This window comes from Triticum aestivum, chromosome 2B (genome assembly GCF_018294505.1).
Source record: "Triticum aestivum cultivar Chinese Spring chromosome 2B, IWGSC CS RefSeq v2.1, whole genome shotgun sequence".
In the NCBI taxonomy this organism is placed as follows: Eukaryota; Viridiplantae; Streptophyta; class Magnoliopsida; order Poales; family Poaceae; genus Triticum; species Triticum aestivum.
This window is the reverse complement of record NC_057798.1, coordinates 116,607,160-116,625,932: the sequence shown is the minus strand read 5'-3', so window position 1 is coordinate 116,625,932 and position 18,773 is coordinate 116,607,160.

Genomic DNA, 18,773 nt, shown 5'->3' with positions numbered 1-18,773 from the left:
AGATAAAGTGTTCCTTCAACAGGAACCTATTCTGAAACACAACCTACCCGTTGAAATTCTAGGGATCCCCCTCCACCCAAGGGAGATCCCGTGTTTGAACTCAAACCATTACCTGATAATCTTAAGTATGCTTATATTGATGAAAATAAAATATATCCTGTTATTATTAGTGCTAACCTTTCAGAGCAAGAATAAGAAAGATTATTCAAAACTCTGAAGAAGCACCGTGCTGCTATCGGATATACTCTGGATGATCTTAAGGGCATTAGTCCCACGTTATGCCAACACAAAATTAAATTGGAGGAAGGTGCCAAACCAGTTAGAGATCCTCAACAATGATTAAATCCTAAGATGAAGGAAGTGGTAAGAAAGGAGATACTAAAGCTCCTTGAGGCAGGTATAATTTATCCCGTTGCTGATAGTGATTGGGTAAGCCCTATCCATTGTGTTCCTAAAAAGGGAGGTATTACTATCGTTCCTAATGATAAAGATGAATTGATCCTGCAAAGAATTATTACATGTTATAGGATGGTAGTTGATTTCCGTAAATTAAATAAAGCTACTAAGAAAGATCATTACCCTTTACCTTTTACTGATCAAATGCTAGAAAGACTATCCAAACACAAACATTTCTGCTTTCTAGATGGTTATTCTGGTTTCTCTCAAACACTTGTATCAGCGGGGGATCAATCAAAAACTACTTTTACTTGCCCTTTCGGTAATTTTGCTTATAGACGTATGCCATTTGGTTTATGTAATGCACCTGCTACCTTTCAAAGATGTATGATGGCTATATTCTCTGACTTTTATGAAAAGATTTGTGAGGTATTCACTCCGTTTATGGATCCTCTTTTGATGATTGCTTGAGCAACCTTGATCGAGTTTTGTAGAGATGTGAAGACACTAGTCTCGTCTTGAATTGGGAAAAGTGCCACTTTATGGTTAATGAAGGCATTGTCTTGGGGCATAAGATTTCCGAGAGATGTATTGAAGTTGATAAAGCTAAAGTTGATGCTATTGAAAAGATGCCATGTCCCAAGGACATAAAAGGTATAAGAAGTTTCCTTGGTCATGCCGGTTTTTATAGGAGGTTCATTAAGGACTTTTCTAAAATCTCTAGGCCTCTGACTAATTTATTGCAAAAAGATATTCCTTTTGTCTTTGATGATGATTGTGTAGAAGCATTTGAAATACTTAAGAAAGCTTTGATCACCACCTGATTGGAATTTACCCTTTGAAATTATGTGTGATGCTAGTGATTATGTTGTAGGTGTTGTTCTAGGGCAAAGAGTTGATAAGAAATTGAATGTTATCCAGTATGCTAGTAAGACTCTTGATATTGCCTAGAGAAATTATGCTACTACTGAAAAAGAATTCTTAGCAGTTGTATTTGCATGTGATAAGTTTAGACCTTACATTGTTGATTCCAAAGTTACTATTCACACTGATCATGCTGCTATTAAATATCTTATGGAAAAGAAAGATGCTAAGCCTAGACTCATTAGATGGGTTCTCTTGCTCTAAGAATTTGATTAGCATATTATTGATAGAAAGGGAGCTGAGAACCCCGTTGCGGACAACTTGTCTAGGTTAGAGAATGTTCTTGATGACCCACTACCTATTGATGATAGCTTTCCTGATGAACAATTAGCGGTCATTAATGCTTCTCATAATGCTCCTTGGTATGCTGATTATGCTAATTACATTGTTGCTAAATTTATACCACCTAGTTTCACATACCAGCAAAAGAAAAAGTTCTTTTCTGATTTAAGACATTACTTCTGGGATGACCCACACCTTTATAAAGAAGGAGTAGATGGTGTTATTAGACGTTGTGTACCTGAGCATGAACACGAACAGATCCTATACAAGTGTCACTCTGAATCATATGGAGGACACCACGCTGGAGATAGAACTGCACATAAGGTATTGCAATCCGGATTTTATTGCCCTACTCTCTTCAAGGATGCTCGTAAGTTTGTCTTATCTTGTGATGAATGTCAAAGAATTGGTAATATTAGTAGACGTCAAGAAATGCCTATGAATTATTCTCTTGTTATTGAACCGTTTGATGTTTGGGGCTTTGATTATATGGGACCTTTTCCTGCCTCTAATGGTTACACACATATTTTAGTTGTTGTTGATTACGTTACTAAGTGGGTAGAAGCTATTCCAACTAGTAGTGCTGATCATAACACTTCTATTAAGATGCTTAAAGAAGTTATTTTTCCGAGGTTTGGAGTCCCTAGATATCTTATGACTGATGGTGGTTCACATTTTATTCATGGTGCTTTCCGTAAGATGCTTGCTAAGTATGATGTTAATCATAGAATCGCATCTCCTTATCACCCGCAGTCTAGTGGTAAAGTAGAGTTGAGCAACAGAGAGATCAAATTAATTCTTTAAAAGACTGTGAATAGATCTAGAAAGAATTGGTCCAAGAAACTTGATGATGCATTATGGGCCTATAGAACTGCATATAAAAATCCTATGGGTATGTCTCCGTATAAGATGGTTTATGGAAAAGCATGTCATTTACCTCTAAAACTTGAACATAAAGCATATTGGGCTATTAAAGAGCTCAACTATGACTTCAAACTTGCCAGTGAGAAGAGGTTGTTTGACATTAGCTCACTTGATGAATGGAGAACCCAGGCTTATGAGAATGTCAAGCTGTTCAAAGAAAAAGTTAAACGGTGGCATGACAAAAGGATAAAAAAGCGTGAGTTTAACGTAGGTGATTATGTGTTATTATTCAACTCTCATTTAAGATTTTTTGCAGGAAAACTTCTTTCTAAATGGGAAGGTCCTTACGTTATCGAGGAGGTCTATCGTTCCAGTGCCATAAAAATCAACAACTTTGAAGGTACAAGTCCGAGGGTGGTGAACGGTCAAAGAATCAAACATTATATCTCAGGTAATCCTATCAATGTTGAAACTAATATTATTGAGACCATAACCCCGGAGGAATACATAAGGGACACTTTCCAGAACGTTTCAGACTTCGAAAAGGAATAGGTATGTGGTACGGTAAGTAAACCGACTCCAAAACAATTCTAATGGCAATTTTCCTCCGTTTTGGAATATTTAAGAATTTTAGCAAGAAAGAAGTAATCCGGGAAGGACACGAGGCCTCCAAGAGGGTGGAGGGCGCGCCTACCTTTCCTGGGCGCGCCCCCATGTCTCGTGGCCACCTCGTGTGCCTCCCGGACTCCGTTTTCTTGCACGTTACGTATTTTGGTCGGTAAAAATTCATTATATAATCTCCCGAAGGCTTTGACCACCGTATCACGCAAATATCCTTTGTTTTCATTTCGAGCTGTTTTTCTGACAGATCTAGAGCATCATGACGTCTCCAAGCGCTCCCAAGGACAAGTTTTTCGAGAGGGTTATCAACCCCTATCTCGCGGAGGTGCTGCAACACCCTCAAACCATTGAGATGCGTGAGGGGGTGCTGCACATCCGTGATGTGGAGGGACCAAGGCGTACCGGAAGCGTGGAGACAACGCTCGAAGCCATGGAGCAACAAGTTTTCAAGTGCCAAGGGATGGTGGAGCATGGACTCAACGCCAGCCAGACGATGATCATGGAGTTCACCAACAACCACAAGCTAGATGCCAAGATCATTGGGGAGACCATCTTCAAGAGTCAAGAGAAAATCGAGCACCTCCAAGCCCAGATCTATGACCTGCAAAACCAGAACTGTGAGTATGAATATAGATTCAAGAGGATGAGTTTGGCTGCAGATTTGAGGATCCCGGAGACTCGATCATCCTTCTATGATGGTGAGCCTATGCCTTGGAAGACGGACGACAACCTACATCGTCAACAACTCCTACTTAACCACTTCCGAGGACATAATTACCTGGGTATGGGCACTCCCCTTGGCAACTGCCAAGCTTGGGGGAGGTGCCCCGGTATTATATCACCATCACACTCCTATATTTACCGTTTTACTTAGTTCGATCCTTTTATTAGTATTTTGATCTAGTAGATTGAAGTTTTAGTATCAAGTAGTTTTGAGTTTTGCTTTGTGATCTCTTTATGTAATCGAGTCTGTGAGCTATCTATAATAAAGATTAGTGTTGAGTCAAGGGCTTTGCTATCTTGCTATGATCTTGAGAAAGTAGAAAGAATAAAAAGAATAAAAGAGTTCATATTGATCTTATGGATAGTAATGGCTTCACACATAGAAAGTATGAGGCATAAAAGTTGTTGATAGTTGACGAACATAGTTTTGGTCATCGTTGCAATTAATAGGAAGTAATAAGGAAAGAGAGGTTTTCACATACAAATATACTATCTTGGACATCTTTTATGATTGTGAAGCACTCATTAAGTATGACATGCTAAAAGAGTTGATGTTGGACAAGGAAGACAATGTAATGATTTATGTTTTCTCACATCTCAGTTAAAGTATATTGTCATTGATCTTCCCAACATGTTGAGCTTGCCTTTCCCCCTCATGCTAGCCAAATTCCTTGCACCAAGTAGAGATACTACTTGTGCTTCCAAATATCCTTAAACCCAGTTTTGCCATGAGAGTCCACCATACCTACCTATGGATTGAGTAAGATCCTTCAAGTAAGTTGTCATGTTGCAAGCAATAAAAATTTCTCTCTAAGTATGTATGAATTATTAGTGCAGAGAAAATAAGCTTTCTACGATCTTGTTATGGAAGCAATAAAAGCGACGGACTGCATAATAAAGGTCCATATACAAGTGGCAATATAAAGTGACGTTCTTTTGTATTAAGATTTTGTGCATCCAACCCTAAACGCACATGACAACCTCTGCTTCCCTCTGCGAAGGGCCTATCTTTTACTTTATGTTTTTACTTTATGTTTGAGTCAAGGTGATCTTCACCTTTCCCTTTTTTATTTTATCCTTTGGCAAGCTCCTCATGTTTGAAAAATCTTGATATATATATCCAATTGGATGTAAGTTAGCATGAATTATTATTGTTGTCATCACCTAAAGGTGAATACGTTGGGTGGCAACACAATAAGCCCCTATCTTTCTCAGTGTCCGGTTGAAACTCCATAACCACAAGTATTGTGTGAGTGTTAGCAATTGTAGAAGACTACATGATAGTTGAGTATGTGGACTTGCTGAAAAGCTCTATTCTTGACTCTTTCTGATGTTATGATAAATTGCAATTGCTTCAATGACTGATGTCGGTGTCAAAACCGGCGGATCTCGGGTAGGGGGTCCCGATCTGTGCGTCTAGGCGGATGGTAACAGGAGACGAGGGACACTATGTTTTTACCCAGGTTCGGGCCCTCTTGATGGAGGTAAAACCCTACGTCCTGCTTGATTAATATTGATGATATGGGTTACAAGAGTAAATCTACCACGAGATCAAGGAGGCTAAACCCTAGAAGCTAGCCTATGGTATGATTGTTATTCGTCCTATGGACTAAAGCCATCCGGTTTATATAGACACCGGAGAGGGCTAGGGTTACACAGAGTCGGTTACAATGGTAGGAGATCTACATATCCGTATCGCCAAGCTTGCCTTCCACGCCAAGGAAAGTCCCAACCGGACACGGGACGAAGTCTTCAATCTTGTATCTTCATAGTCTTGGAGTCCGGCCGATGATGATAGTTCGGCTATCCGGACACCCCCTAGTCTGGAACTCCCTCAGTAGCCCCTGAACCAGGCTTCAATGACGACGAGTCCGGCGCGCATGTTGTCTTCGGCATTGCAAGGCGGGTTCTCCCTCCGAATAATTCATAGAAGATAGTGAACACCAGGATAGTGTCCGGCTCTGCAAAATAATTTCCACATACCACCGTAGAGAGAATAATATTTACACAAGTTCAATCTGCTGACGTATTTGATGGCGTGACGTCACACCACTACCAAGCCTTTACTTAAATTGTCTTTATTGTACCACCTCAACACGTTTAGCGAAGCGGTTTCCTTGGCACGTCTTGTCGAAGCAGAGATGGTGTTCCCCTTATTCCGGGATTCCCATCAATACGAACGTGGGTAACCCAACCGCGCCATTGATTGCGGCGCTTGGGGGATAAGCGAGTTTTATCAGGACGGTGGGGACGCACGTTTGCGTCCACCCATATAAGGGGATAAAGATCCAACCCTTTTACCTGCGCCTTCTTCCTCCTTGGCTTATCCATCTCTGCGAACTCGAGCTCCAGCGCTCAAGCCCGCACATCTCACCTCGACCTTCTCCAAATATGTCCGGAGCAGGAGGCAAGTGGATGGCCTCCTCCGTCATGGAGGGGCAGATCCAGAGGCTGCGCAACGCCGGATACTTGTCCAGCGACATCGCGCACCGGCTCCCCATTGAGGGAGAGCTCATCCCCACCCCCAAGCCCCATGAGAGGGTAGTATTCCTTCCCCATTTCCTCCGCGGACTGGGCTTCCCGCTCCATCCCTTTGTCCAGGGGCTCATGTTCTACTACGGCCTGGATTTCCACAATCTGGCCCCGAATTTCATCTTCAACATCTCGGCGTTTATCGTCGTGTGTGAGGCCTTTCTCTGCATCCAGCCCCACTTCAGCTTGTGGCTCAAGACCTTCAGTGTCAAGCCGAAGGTTGTGAAGGGCACCCAAGCGGAGTGCGGAGGCGCCATGGTGGGCAGGATGTCCCACGTTACGTGGCTGGAGGGCACCTTTGTGGAAACCATCAAGGGGTGGCAATCGGGGTGGTTTTACATCACCGAGCCGCGTGACCCTAACTGGGCAGCGGCCCCCGAATTCAGATCCGGCATCCCCACACGGCTTACCTCCTGGAAAGAGAGTGGCCGGATTTGGGGTGATTCGGAGGAGCTGACCGGACTCCAAGCCTGCGTCCAAAAGCTGGTGGACAAGAAGCTAAAGCTTGTCAACGTAGTACAGGTCATGCTCATCTGCTAGATTCTCCCGTGCCAACGACGGGGCTTCAACATGTGGGAGTTCGATCCGGCGCAGCACCAGACTCTGAAGGGGCTCTTCGACACTACGTACGAAGATGTCTGGAAGGTGCTGTTCAAGGGCGCCGAGGCTCCCGCATCCGCTACCGAAGATCGCAGATTCAGCTTGGAGCGTCCAGCTGATGAGGTAAGTGATTCTGTCCTTCAAGGGACGCGTGTTTTCGATAGTTTGACTCTATGCGAGATCTAAACTCCCTTTCCTTTGACAGGACTGGCTGAAGAAGGCCGCACAGGCTATCTGTCCGGCCCCATTGCCAGAGGACCTAGTGGACACCCGTTTGACAGGGCTGCTGGCTCCGGCACCCCATGTGGTGCCGGAGAAGAAGGCCAAGAAGAAGGCCACGGGGACTCGGAAGAGTTCCCGTTTTCAGGTGCTATCGGATGATGAATCCGAGGCCGACTCCTCTCACCAAGGTGAGGAGGAGAAGAAGAAAGCCTCTTCCCCAGCGGGGGGAGAGAAGAAAAGGAAGGCCTCCCCAACAAGGGAGGCCGAAGGGTCCAAGAGGGGAAAAACTCTTTCCCTGGACTGCTCCACCAATGCCAGTGACGACGACGAGGACTGGCCTCCAAGGGCCAAGCCCCTGGCGAGATCGTAAGTATCCGGACTCCCGAATAACTTCATGGTTTATGTTTTTTCTTTGCCATGCAATGTCTTTCTAATGCCGCATACAACCCTACAGTCCGCCCAAGGACGATCTCCCCGCTTCGTCGAGCGGGTCCTTAGGTGCGTCGGATATGGATTCTCTTCCGACCGCCTCCACCCCCCATGACACGGACGACGCCGAGGTGGGATCCTAGGAAGGGACCTGCCAGGAGGAGGAGGCCCCGGAGGTGTCGCAGGACAACCTTCCGGACTTTGCACCGGACTCGGCTCCGGAACCCACAGTGGCTCCGGAGTCCGGCGGGCGACACCTTCGCAAGAAGGGCAAGACCGTGATGCCGGCTGCCTCCGTCCAACCAAAGGTGCCGGATAATTTGCTGGAGGCGCTCAACGGCGCCTCTATTGAAGAGGGATACCGCACTGTTATGAGTGCGGTGATTCAGAAGGTGCAGCTCGCCAAGAGCGGGCTGACCGAAGCCTGCAGCAGCCTTCTAACAGGCTTTGAGGTAAGAATTTCAATATGTATAAAATGGTACCGCATAGACAGTAGCCCCTGATGCTCGGGTCGGTGTTCGGAAAGAAAAGCCGGACTGAGGATCTAATAAGATATACACAGGAGTCATGAAAAATATGTTAATATGGGATTGCAGGCTGCGCTGCTGACCTCTGCCGCACTGACTGCGGAGGTCGATACTTTGAAGAAGAACCTCGAGCGGTCCGAGAACGAGCTCGGTCGTGCCAAGAAGTAGCTCGAGAACAAGGAAGGTGAGCAACACCTTATTAAAATTGCACCTTACAGAAAAGGATTTTGGTTGCAAAAAGAATGACGAGGATAACGTGGGTATTGCAGGGGCCACTAACGAGGTGGTGACCCTGAAAGAGGTGGTGGCCGCGGCCGAACACAATGTGGCTGCAGAGCGCACCGAGCGAGAGAAACAGGAGGCGCGGGTGGCGGAGGTACAGCAAGAGCTCCAGGATCTCGTGAAGAAACATGAGATCCTGGAGTGTGACTCAAAGACTCGAGAGTCTGAGCTTGCAACGGCTCTTGAGAGTGCCAAAGCCGCTAAGGCCGAAGCCTACAAGGCCCTCCAGGAGATCGAGGCGGTAAAGAAAATAGCAGCGGGTAAGGCATTTTTCATGCAAAGTAAGCATGTGAGTATTAATTACCTATCGCTTACCCGAATTCGGAGCTCTCCAGGAGCATTCGCAGATCTTCCTCGCAGCGTGTCCGATGCTGCCGCATTCTACCGGGAGGAGGGGAGCTTGACGGAGAAGGTCTTCTGCTCTCAGTATGCTGAGGCCGGACATCCGGTGCCCCTGAGCGACCAGCTGAAGCAGCTGGTCGAGCTCCACAAGGCGGCCGAATAGGCCATGAAGGGCCTCATAGTTCGGCTGTGGCCTAAGGAGGCTATGCCTGGGAGCTACTTGGGCCTGGTGCGGCGGCTGGTGGATGCGTGCCCGTGGGTTGAAGTTATCAAGCACTCCGCCTGTATTGAGGGTGCCCGTCGGGCCCTTGCCCGCTCAAAGGTGCACTAGGGCAAGATGGATGCCCAGAAGCTTGTGACGGACCCCCCACCAGAGGGCAAGGAGCATCGCACGTCCGAGATGTATTATAAGAGTGTGCTGAAGGGCGCCCGCACTATTGTGGGTGAGTGCTCAAAAGATGTAATATTTCAGTAGACTCGTATTTTGTTATCCTGTGCGCTGAAAACTTAGTTCATTTGCGCGAAGCAACACTTTTTAATTTAAAATATTACCTCATGTGCGGCTGTTTATCAAATCTGAGAGATGGCAAGTCGTCGGCTTCAGCCCCCACGCCACGAGTGCTGGGGTGTTCGGGATAAATTTGAGCGCTCTTGTTCCCATATTTGGGTCCATCTAGGGAGGCGCTCAACGCAACGAACAAGGCAACCGGACTTATAGTGCTTGAACACTCTCACTTAGCCATAGAATTCTATAATTTTAAATTTCAGCAAAGCCCCTAGTCTTCGGAAGGCCGAATTTGGGGCGCTATCCATGCCTGGGCCGGACAAAATCCGGTTCCTCGCTCTAAGCGGCATAAGTCTTTAAGGACTCGCAAAAACCTCTCGAACAGCGACCAGCTCTCGCCTCATCATGACGGTCAGTTTTAGCTTTCTCCACTGAGGCGTTAACCCAGCTCAGCTGGGGCGCAATCGCAGTGGTTCTCCCAGTGCTACCTTAGCCGATATAACGGAACGTAAGGCACCAAAACATGGGAGCCGGGCAAACCCAACTATTGACCCAAGACATGATTCGGAGCTGATGCATATAGTGCTATAAGTTCGGGGTGCCGCACTTGTGAAAGTGTTCGGACTTATCACACCATGATGCGGGAAACATAAGCCCCTGGTGCATTTAGCCGTACCAAAACGTATGGATGCTTAATGTCATAAATGAACATATGTATAAAGGGGAAATGCAATTAGAAGCAAAAGGATGTTGCATTACTTATTCAAGAAAAACTGCTATAAGTGCAGAATGATACAAATGGTGCGATAAGCAAGGGATGGGACTGTAAAATATGTCCCCCTCCAGGGGTAGGCTGCGGAATGGTACATAAAATAGATTTAATGCTCGTAATTGAGACCACCTGAATATTTGCTGTAGCCTTTCTTCTTCCCTGGCTGTTGCATCATGAGTTCGGCAGGTATATTGCCGGACAGGGCCTCTGACGAACGGAGTCCTGCGGGTAAAAAATAGAAAGAAAGAAAAAGAAAAAAAGAACGACACACTTGAGAGACCCTGGTGTGGTTGAACCGCAGTCTGGGCCTATCGTGGTCGCGCCCCTCTCCCCATGCCCATGGTATCTTCAGAGCGTAATGGTATACATGAAGGACCTGTCTTGACGTTTTACATGGGCTGGGGTTGGGGCCGCACTGCTACGCGTGCTCGGAACGTGCCAGGTGGTCTTGTTGTGGGTTACTCCGGGCGCGCTTAGCTATGTCCGGCCGCTTAGCGGCCAGACTCGAGAATTGCCTTAAGAGGCTGCTTTGTACTTCTGCCGCGAGAGCCGCTGTATGTTCCTCCGTTCGGAGGGAGCGTTCAGTGTTTCCATTGACCGTGATGACTCCTCGAGGGCCTGGCATCTTGAGCTTGAGGTATGCGTAGTGCGGCACCGCGTTGAACTTTGCGAACGCGGTACGTTCGAGCAAGGCATGATAGCCGCTGTGGAACGGGACTATGTCGAAGATTAACTCCTCGCTTCGGAAGTTGTCCGGGGATCCGAAGACCACTTCCAGTGTAACTAAGCCTGTACAATTGGCTTCTACACCTGGTATGACGCCTTTAAAGGTCGTCTTGGTAGGTTTAATCCTTGAGGGGTCTATGCCCATTTTGCGCACTGTGTCCTGATAAAGCAGGTTCAGGCTGCTGCCACCGTCCATCAGGACTCTGGTGAGGTGAAATCCATCGACGATTGGGTCTAGAACCAATGCGGCGAATCCACCATGGCGAATGCTGGTGGGGTGGTCCCTTCGGTCAAAAGTGATCGGGCAGGAGGACCATGGATTGAACTTCGGGGCAACTGGCTCCATCGGGTATACATCCCTGAGTGCACGCTTCCGCTCCCTTTTGGGTATGTGCTTTGCGTATATCATGTTCACCGTCCGCACCTGTGGGGGGGAAACCCTTATGACCTCTATTGTTCGGCGGTCGGGTCTCTTCCTCATCATCGCTATGCAGCCCCTTGTCGCTGTTTTCGGCAATTAACTTGCCTGCCTGCTTGAATACCCAACAGTCCCTGTTGGTGTGGTTAGCTGGCTTTTCAGGGGTGCCATGTATCTGGCACAAGCGGTCGAGAATTCGGTCCAAATTGGACGGACCCTGAGTAGTTCTTTTGAATGGCTTTTTCCGTTGACCGGGTTTAGAGCCTCTGAATCCGGAGTTGACTGCCGTATCTTCACTATTGTCGCCGTTAATGCGGCATTTGTTTTTGTTACGACGCGGCCTGCCATTACGGTCCTTGGTATCCGGACTGCCAGAATGTTTGCTGAGGTTGTTGTTGCGTGCTAGCCAGCTGTCCTCACCCGCACAGAAGCGGGTCATGAGTGATGTGAGGGCTGCCATGGATTTCGTCTTTTCCTGTCCCAGGTGCCGGGCGAGCCACTCGTCGCGAATATTATGCTTGAAGGCTGCAAGGGCCTCCGCATCCGGACAGTCAACGATTTGTTTTTTCTTGGTTAAGAACCGTGTCCAGAATTGTCTGGCCGATTCGTCTGGCTGCTGAATTATGTGGCTTAGGTCATCAGCGTCTGGTGGTCGCACATACGTGCCTTGGAAGTTATCGAGAAATGCGGCTTCCAGGTCTTCCCAACTCCCAATTGACTCTGCTGGCAAGCTGTTAAGCCAATGCCGGGCTGGTCCTTTAAGCTTGAGGGGGAGATATTTGATGGCGTGAAGATCGTCACCGCGGGCCATATGGATGTGGAGGAGATAGTCTTTGATCCAAACCGCGGGGTCTGTTGTGCCATCGTAAAATTCTATATTCACGGGTTTAAACCCTTCGGGGATTTGATGATCCATTACTTCATCTGTGAAGCATAGTGGGTGTGCGGCGCCTCTGTACTGGGCGATATCGCGACGGAGCTCAAAAGAGCTTTGTCTGTTGTGTTCGGCCCGGCCGGACTTACTGTGTCCGATGTGACGGTAATCGTCACATATCGTGGGGCGCCCACGTGATCCATAGATCGATCTTGATTGTCTTGCCCTATCCTCCAATATATCTCGCAAGTCCGGAGCGTTCCCCTGTGGCCTTGTGCTTTTCGAGCGATGCCGGGGTACAGGTCTAGTGAAGGGCCTAGAGGCCTCTCTGTCGCGACCACGGGGTGGTCGATCAGCCGTATTGTCTCCTGGTGATGCGGGTTCATATGCCTCCTCCTCTAATCGGGGGAGCAGCTTACGTTTAGGGTAGCTTTTGGAGGGGCGTTCGAGCTCTTGCTCTTCAGCCGCGAGGACTTCAGTCCATCTGTCGGCTAGCAGATCCTGATCAGCTCTAAGCTGTTGCTGCTTTTTCTTGAGGCTATTCGCCGTGGCCATAAGCCTGCGTTTAAAACGCTCTTGTTCAACGGGATCCTCAGGCACGACGAATTCGTCGTCGTCGAGGCTTGCGTCGTCTCCGGAGGGAGGCATGTAGTCCTCTACCTCTTCTTCGGCCGCTCTCTCATGAGGGCTGGCGTCCCCTTCCTCCTGCGCTGGATCTTGCTGGAGTGGGTTGTCTTCGGTGCTATCCGGTGTATTATTATCTCTGGTGCCGGAATCTTCATTCTTGCTATGGCGGGATTTAGAGCGGCGCCGCTGACGCCGACACTTGGGCTGTTTCTTGGAGGGGTCATCCTCCGCTGCCCCTTCGCCATTCCCATCCTTCGGGGTATCCACCATGTATATGTCGTATGACGAGGTGGCTTTCCAGTGCCCGGTAGGTGCTGGTTCTTGGTCGTCTCCAACATCGTCATCCATACCGTCGATGTCTTCGGAGTCGTAGTCTAGCATGTCGGTTAGATCATCGACAGTGGCCATCAAGTGGGCGGTGGGTGGGCTTTGAATTTCTTCATCATCCGCATCCCAACCGTCCTGGCCGCAGTCCGGCCAGGGCTTTCCTGATAATGAGAGGTACCTTAACGAACTCAGGATGTCGCCAAAAGGCGAGTGTTGAAAGATGTCCGGGGCCGTAAACTCCATGATCGGCGCCCAACCGGATTCGATTGGGGGCGCGGGAGGTTCGGAGTCCGGCAAGGAGTCCGGCACCTCGGAGTCACGAGCCTCGTGAGGGACAAAGTCAGTGTTCGGCTCTATCGCCGTAGAGGTTGCGGCGCCTGAGGCGATGTCTAGCCATCCGTCCTCGATCTGCGCGGCCGGCTCCGAATTGAAGATCGGAGCGGGCTCAAGTGTGGCCTCCAGGGTACTGTCCGGCGGTAGAGCTAAATCATGCCTGACGTGACAGTGTGGCGCGCTCGGCTGTGGCTCGAATCTGTCAAAGATCAAGTCCCCGCAGATGTCAGCCGTGAAGTCCAAACTTCCAAATCTGACCTGACGGCCCGGGGCGTAACTTTTGATCTGCTCTAGATGGCCAAGCGAATTGGCCCGCAGTGCAAAGCCGCCGAATACGAAGATCTGTCCGGGGAGGAAGGTCTCACCCTGGACTGCATCATTGATGATGATCAAAGAAGCCATCGAGCCTATCGGTGACGACACAGAGGAACTCTCAATGAAAGCACCAATGTCGGTGTCAAAACCGGCGGATCTCGGGTAGGGGTCCCGATCTGTGCGTCTAGGCGGATGGTAACAGGAGACGAGGGACACGATGTTTTTACCCAGGTTCGGGCCCTCTTGATGGAGGTAAAACCCTACGTCCTGCTTGATTAATATTGATGATATGGGTTACAAGAGTAGATCTACCACGAGATCAAGGAGGCTAAACCCTAGAAGCTAGCCTATGGTATGATTGTTGTTCGTCCTATGGACTAAAGCCATCCGGTTTATATAGACACCGGAGAGGGCTAGGGTTACACAGAGTCGGTTACAATGGTAGGAGATCTACATATCTGTATCGCCAAGCTTGCCTTCCACGCCAAGGAAAGTCCCATCCGGACACGGGACGAAGTCTTCAATCTTGTATCTTCATAGTCTTGGAGTCCGGCCGATGATGATAGTTCAGCTATCCGGACACCCCCTAGTCCGGAACTCCCTCAACTGGGATTATAGTTTGTTAGTTCCCATTGAAGTTTCTGAACCATACTTGACATTGTGAATTGATTGTTACTTGAGCATAAGAAATCATATGATAAAATCTATTTATGTTGCTGTTATAAGAATGATCATGATTCCCTCATGTCCATATTTTATTTTTATCGACACCTCTATCTCTAAACATGTGGACATATTTTTCGATTTCGGCTTCCGCTTGAGGACAAGCGAGGTCTAAGCTTGGGGGAGTTGATACGCCCATTTTGCATCATGCTTTTATATCAATATTTATTGCATTATGGGCTGTTATTACACACTATATCTCAATACTTATGGCTATTCTCTCTTATTTTACAAGGTTTGCCATGAAGAGGGGGAATGCCTGCAGCTGGAATTCTGGCTGGAAAAGGAGCAAATATTGGAAACATATTCTACACAGCTCCAAAAATCCTGAAACTCCACGGAAGTCGGTTTTGGAATTAATAAGAATTATTGAGCGAAGAAACTACCAGAGGGGGCCCACACCCAGGCCAGGAGGGTGGGGGGCGCGCCCACCCCTACTGGGCGCGCCCCCTGTCTCTTGGGCCCCCTGATGGCCCTCCAGTGCCCATCTTCTGTTATATGAAGGCTTTTACCCTGGAAAAAATCGGAGGCAAGCTTACGGGACGAAACTCCGCCGCCACGAGGCGGAACCAATCTAGGGCTCTGGCAGAGCTGTTCTACTGGGGAAACTTCCCTCCGAGAGGGGGAAATCATCACCATTGTCATCACCAACGATCCTCTCATCGGGAGGGGGTCAATCTCCATCAACATCTTCACCAGCACCATCTCCTCTCAAAACCTTAGTTCATCTCTTGTATCCAATCTTGTATCAAAACCACAAATTGGTACCTGTGGGTTGCTAGTAGTGTTGATTACTCCTTGTAGTTGATGCTAATTGGTTTACTTGGTGGAAGATCATATGTTCAGATCCTTAATGCATATTATTACTCCTCTGATTATGAACATGAATATGCTTTGTGAGTAGTTACGTTTGTTCCTGAGGGCATGGGTGAAGTCTTGCTATTAGTAGTCATGTGAATTTGGTATTCGTTCGATATTTTGATGAGACGTATGTTGTCTCTCCTCTAGTGGTGTTATGTGAACGTCGACTACATGACACTTCACCATTATTTGGGCCTAGAGGAAGGCATTGGGAAGTAATAAGTAGATGATGGGTTGCTAGAGTGACAGAAGCTTAAACCCTAGTTTATGCGTTGCTTCATAAGGGGCTGATTTGGATCCATATGTCTAATGTTGTGGTTAGGTTTACCTTAATACTTCTTTTGTAGTTGCGGATGCTTGCAATAGGGGTTAATCATAAGTGGGATGCTTGTCCAAGTAAGGGCAGTACCCAAGCATCAGTCCACCCACATATCAAATTATCAAAGTACCGAACGCGAATCATATGAGCGTGATGAAAACTAGCTTGACGATAATTCCCATGTGTCCTCGGGAGATCTTTTCTCATTATAAAAAATTGTACAGGCTTGTCCTTTGCTACAAAAAGGATTGGACCACCTTGCTGCACTTTATTTACTTTCATTGCTTGTTACCCGTTAAATTTATCTTATCACAAAACTATCTGTTCCTACAATTTCAGTGCTTGCAGAGAAAACCTTACTGAAAACCGCTTGTCATTTCCTTCCGCTCCTCGTTGGGTTCTACACTTTTACTTATCGAAAGGACTATGATAGATCCCCTATACTTGTGGGTCATCACGCCTGCGCCTCCGCCATGACGGTGTTGTAGTGCGCCTCCGCCTACTGCATGGTGAACCCGGTAGCCTGCGTGGGCGCCTGCTCCTCCTCCGTCGTCGTGTCCACCTCGTGTGAGCTATGTTCCTCCGGAGAGCTCGGAGGCTCTCTCGCCGCAATGCGGGCAGTGCATCGGGCACATCATGCCTCAACCTTCGCTTCAATTTCATGATGGTGTCGCGATGGAAGGGTCTTCCACCACCCACGGCAATCCTGGCCATTGGTTGTGGAGATCAAAGAAGGGAAGAGATGGTACGCCACTGGCTTGCACGGAGGAAGATGTGGCTCAGAGGTGGTACGTGTTTGTATCGTGGCCAACGATCTTTAAATACTCCCCCTGTCTCAGTTTACAGGGCATGCACGTTGTTCTAGGTTGAGACTTTAACTAGCTATGTATGTATTATATGTGATGAAAAATATATGTTTAGAAACTACGTCCGCTTAAGAATCGAATGATATACATTTCGTTACATATAACTCATATTTAGTTAGTCAAATGGATGACCTAGAACTACGTGCACGCCTTCTAAACCGAGACGGAGGCAGTAGCAGGCGTCCAAGCAGGGAGAGCGATGGCTTGAATGCGTTGGGCAGGTGGAGGGTCGACTTCCTATTCGTCGTGCCAATGTGAATGCGGGGCACGCAAACTAACGGTCAACCCACTTGAATGCAGTAGGAAGCCATCGCGTTGCCCCATCCGGTCATGTCCATTTTGTACCGACATTAACGTGGTGCAAAGAGCGAGTGCATGCAGCGTGAGCAGCGGCCGCCTCATCAGTGTTAATGGTCACGCCGGCCGAACGCCAATGGCCGATCACATTTGCTCTGGACAGACATGAATATGGCGTGTAGAGCGGAGTGATAGTTGGAGTGGAACGTGAGAGATATGGTTTTATGTGGGTCGTGGATGTCAGACGCGTATGTGATGAAGGACCGGACGCCCGCAAATCTTTTTTGATGCTGGACGCCCGCAAAACTTACCACTTTGCTTTTGGTTTACGAGAATTCGAACTTCCAGACCGGTCTATCATGTTTTCATGCACGGTGTTAAATGACCCGAAGTGTCTGAACTGCACAGTCCGAACTACGGCGTTGGTGTACTGTGGAGCTCTCTCCGGTGCACCAGCGATCTCAGGCAGTCCATTGGTGCTGTCGAGTTATCTTCTATAGTAGTAGTTCATGGTTGTATGAAACATAGTGGTGGGATCGTGGCCATCATCCCCTCCACCCTCAAAAGTTTTGAATTTATGAGAAGCAGCAACGACTCCGCATCCCATCTACACCTCCGCCTCCATTCCCACCTCCAATCCCCTCCCCATATCCATCCTCGTCCATAGATCCTCTGCCAAAACCCTGTCTCGAGAAACATGCGCACCCCGCACCTGCTCGACGAAATGCGCCCGAGCCCGACGGCCATCGGACGGAAGATGTGGCTCAGTGGTGGTACGGGTTTGTGTTGTGGCCGACGATCTTTAAATAGCGGGCGCCCGAGTAAAAGGGCGATGGCTTGAATGAGTTGGGCAAGCGAGTGGCAACTTCTTGTTTGCCGCGCCATTGTGAATGCGGGGCAGGCAAACTAACGGTTAGCCCGCTTGAATGTGGTGGGAAGCCATATCGTTGTCCCATCCGGTCATGTCCGTTTTGTACCAGCATGAATGTGGTGCAGAGAGCGAGCGCACGTAGCATGAGCGGCAGGCTGGAGCAGGCGTCTCCAGTGTGAATGTCACGCCGACCGAACGCCGGTGATCGGTTACATGCGCTCTGGACCGACATGAATGCGACATGTAGAGCGGAGTGACAGTTGGAGCGGAACGTGAGAGAGAAGGTTTTGTGTGGGCCATGGGTGTCAGGCACCTACTCCCTCCGTCCGGAAATACTTGTCATTCAAATGGATGTATCTAGATGTATTTTAGTTTTAGATACATCCATTTTCATTCATTTTGATGACAAGTAATTTCGGACGAAGGGAGTATATGATAGAGGCTCTGACGCCCGCAAACCTCCTCACTTTGCTTTCTGTTTATGAGAATTCGAACGTCCACATCGGCCTCTTGATGTTTCATGCACGGTGTTAAATGGCTTGAAGTGTCTGAACCGCACTGTCTGAACACGTTGGAGTTGCCCTAAAGCTTTGGGAACAATGTGGACCTCTCTCTGTTTTTCTGTGCACCAGCGATCAGACAGTCCAGTGGTGCTGACTGCTGCCGAGTTATCTTCGAGTTCATAACATGGTGGTAGGATCGTGGCCTTCATCTTCTCCATCACAAAAAGCTTTGGATTTCTGAGAAGCGGCAACGACTCCGCATCTCATCCGCACCTCCGCCTCCATTCCCCCCTCCAATCCTCTCCCCATACGCATCCTCGTCCATAGATTCCCTGCCAAAACCCTGTCCCGAGAAACGAGCACACCTCGTACCTGCTCGACGAAATGCGCCCGAGCCCGACGGCCACCGGGCCCTCGGGGCCGCGCCGCCCCGCGGGCGAGACGGCCGCCGACCACCTCAGCGCCCTCCCGGACGACCTCCTGCGCCGCATCATGTCGTCCCTGAGGGCGTGGGAGGTGGTGCGCACCTGCGTGCTCGCGCGGCGCTGGCGCCACCTATGGGCGTCCGCGCCCTGCCTCGACTTCCGCCCGCGCCACTCCACCCGCGACCGCGAGCCGCTCCGCCCCCGCGACTTCTTCTACAAGCTCTTCCTCTTCCGCAACGCGTCGGCGCCCGTGGACACGCTCCGCCT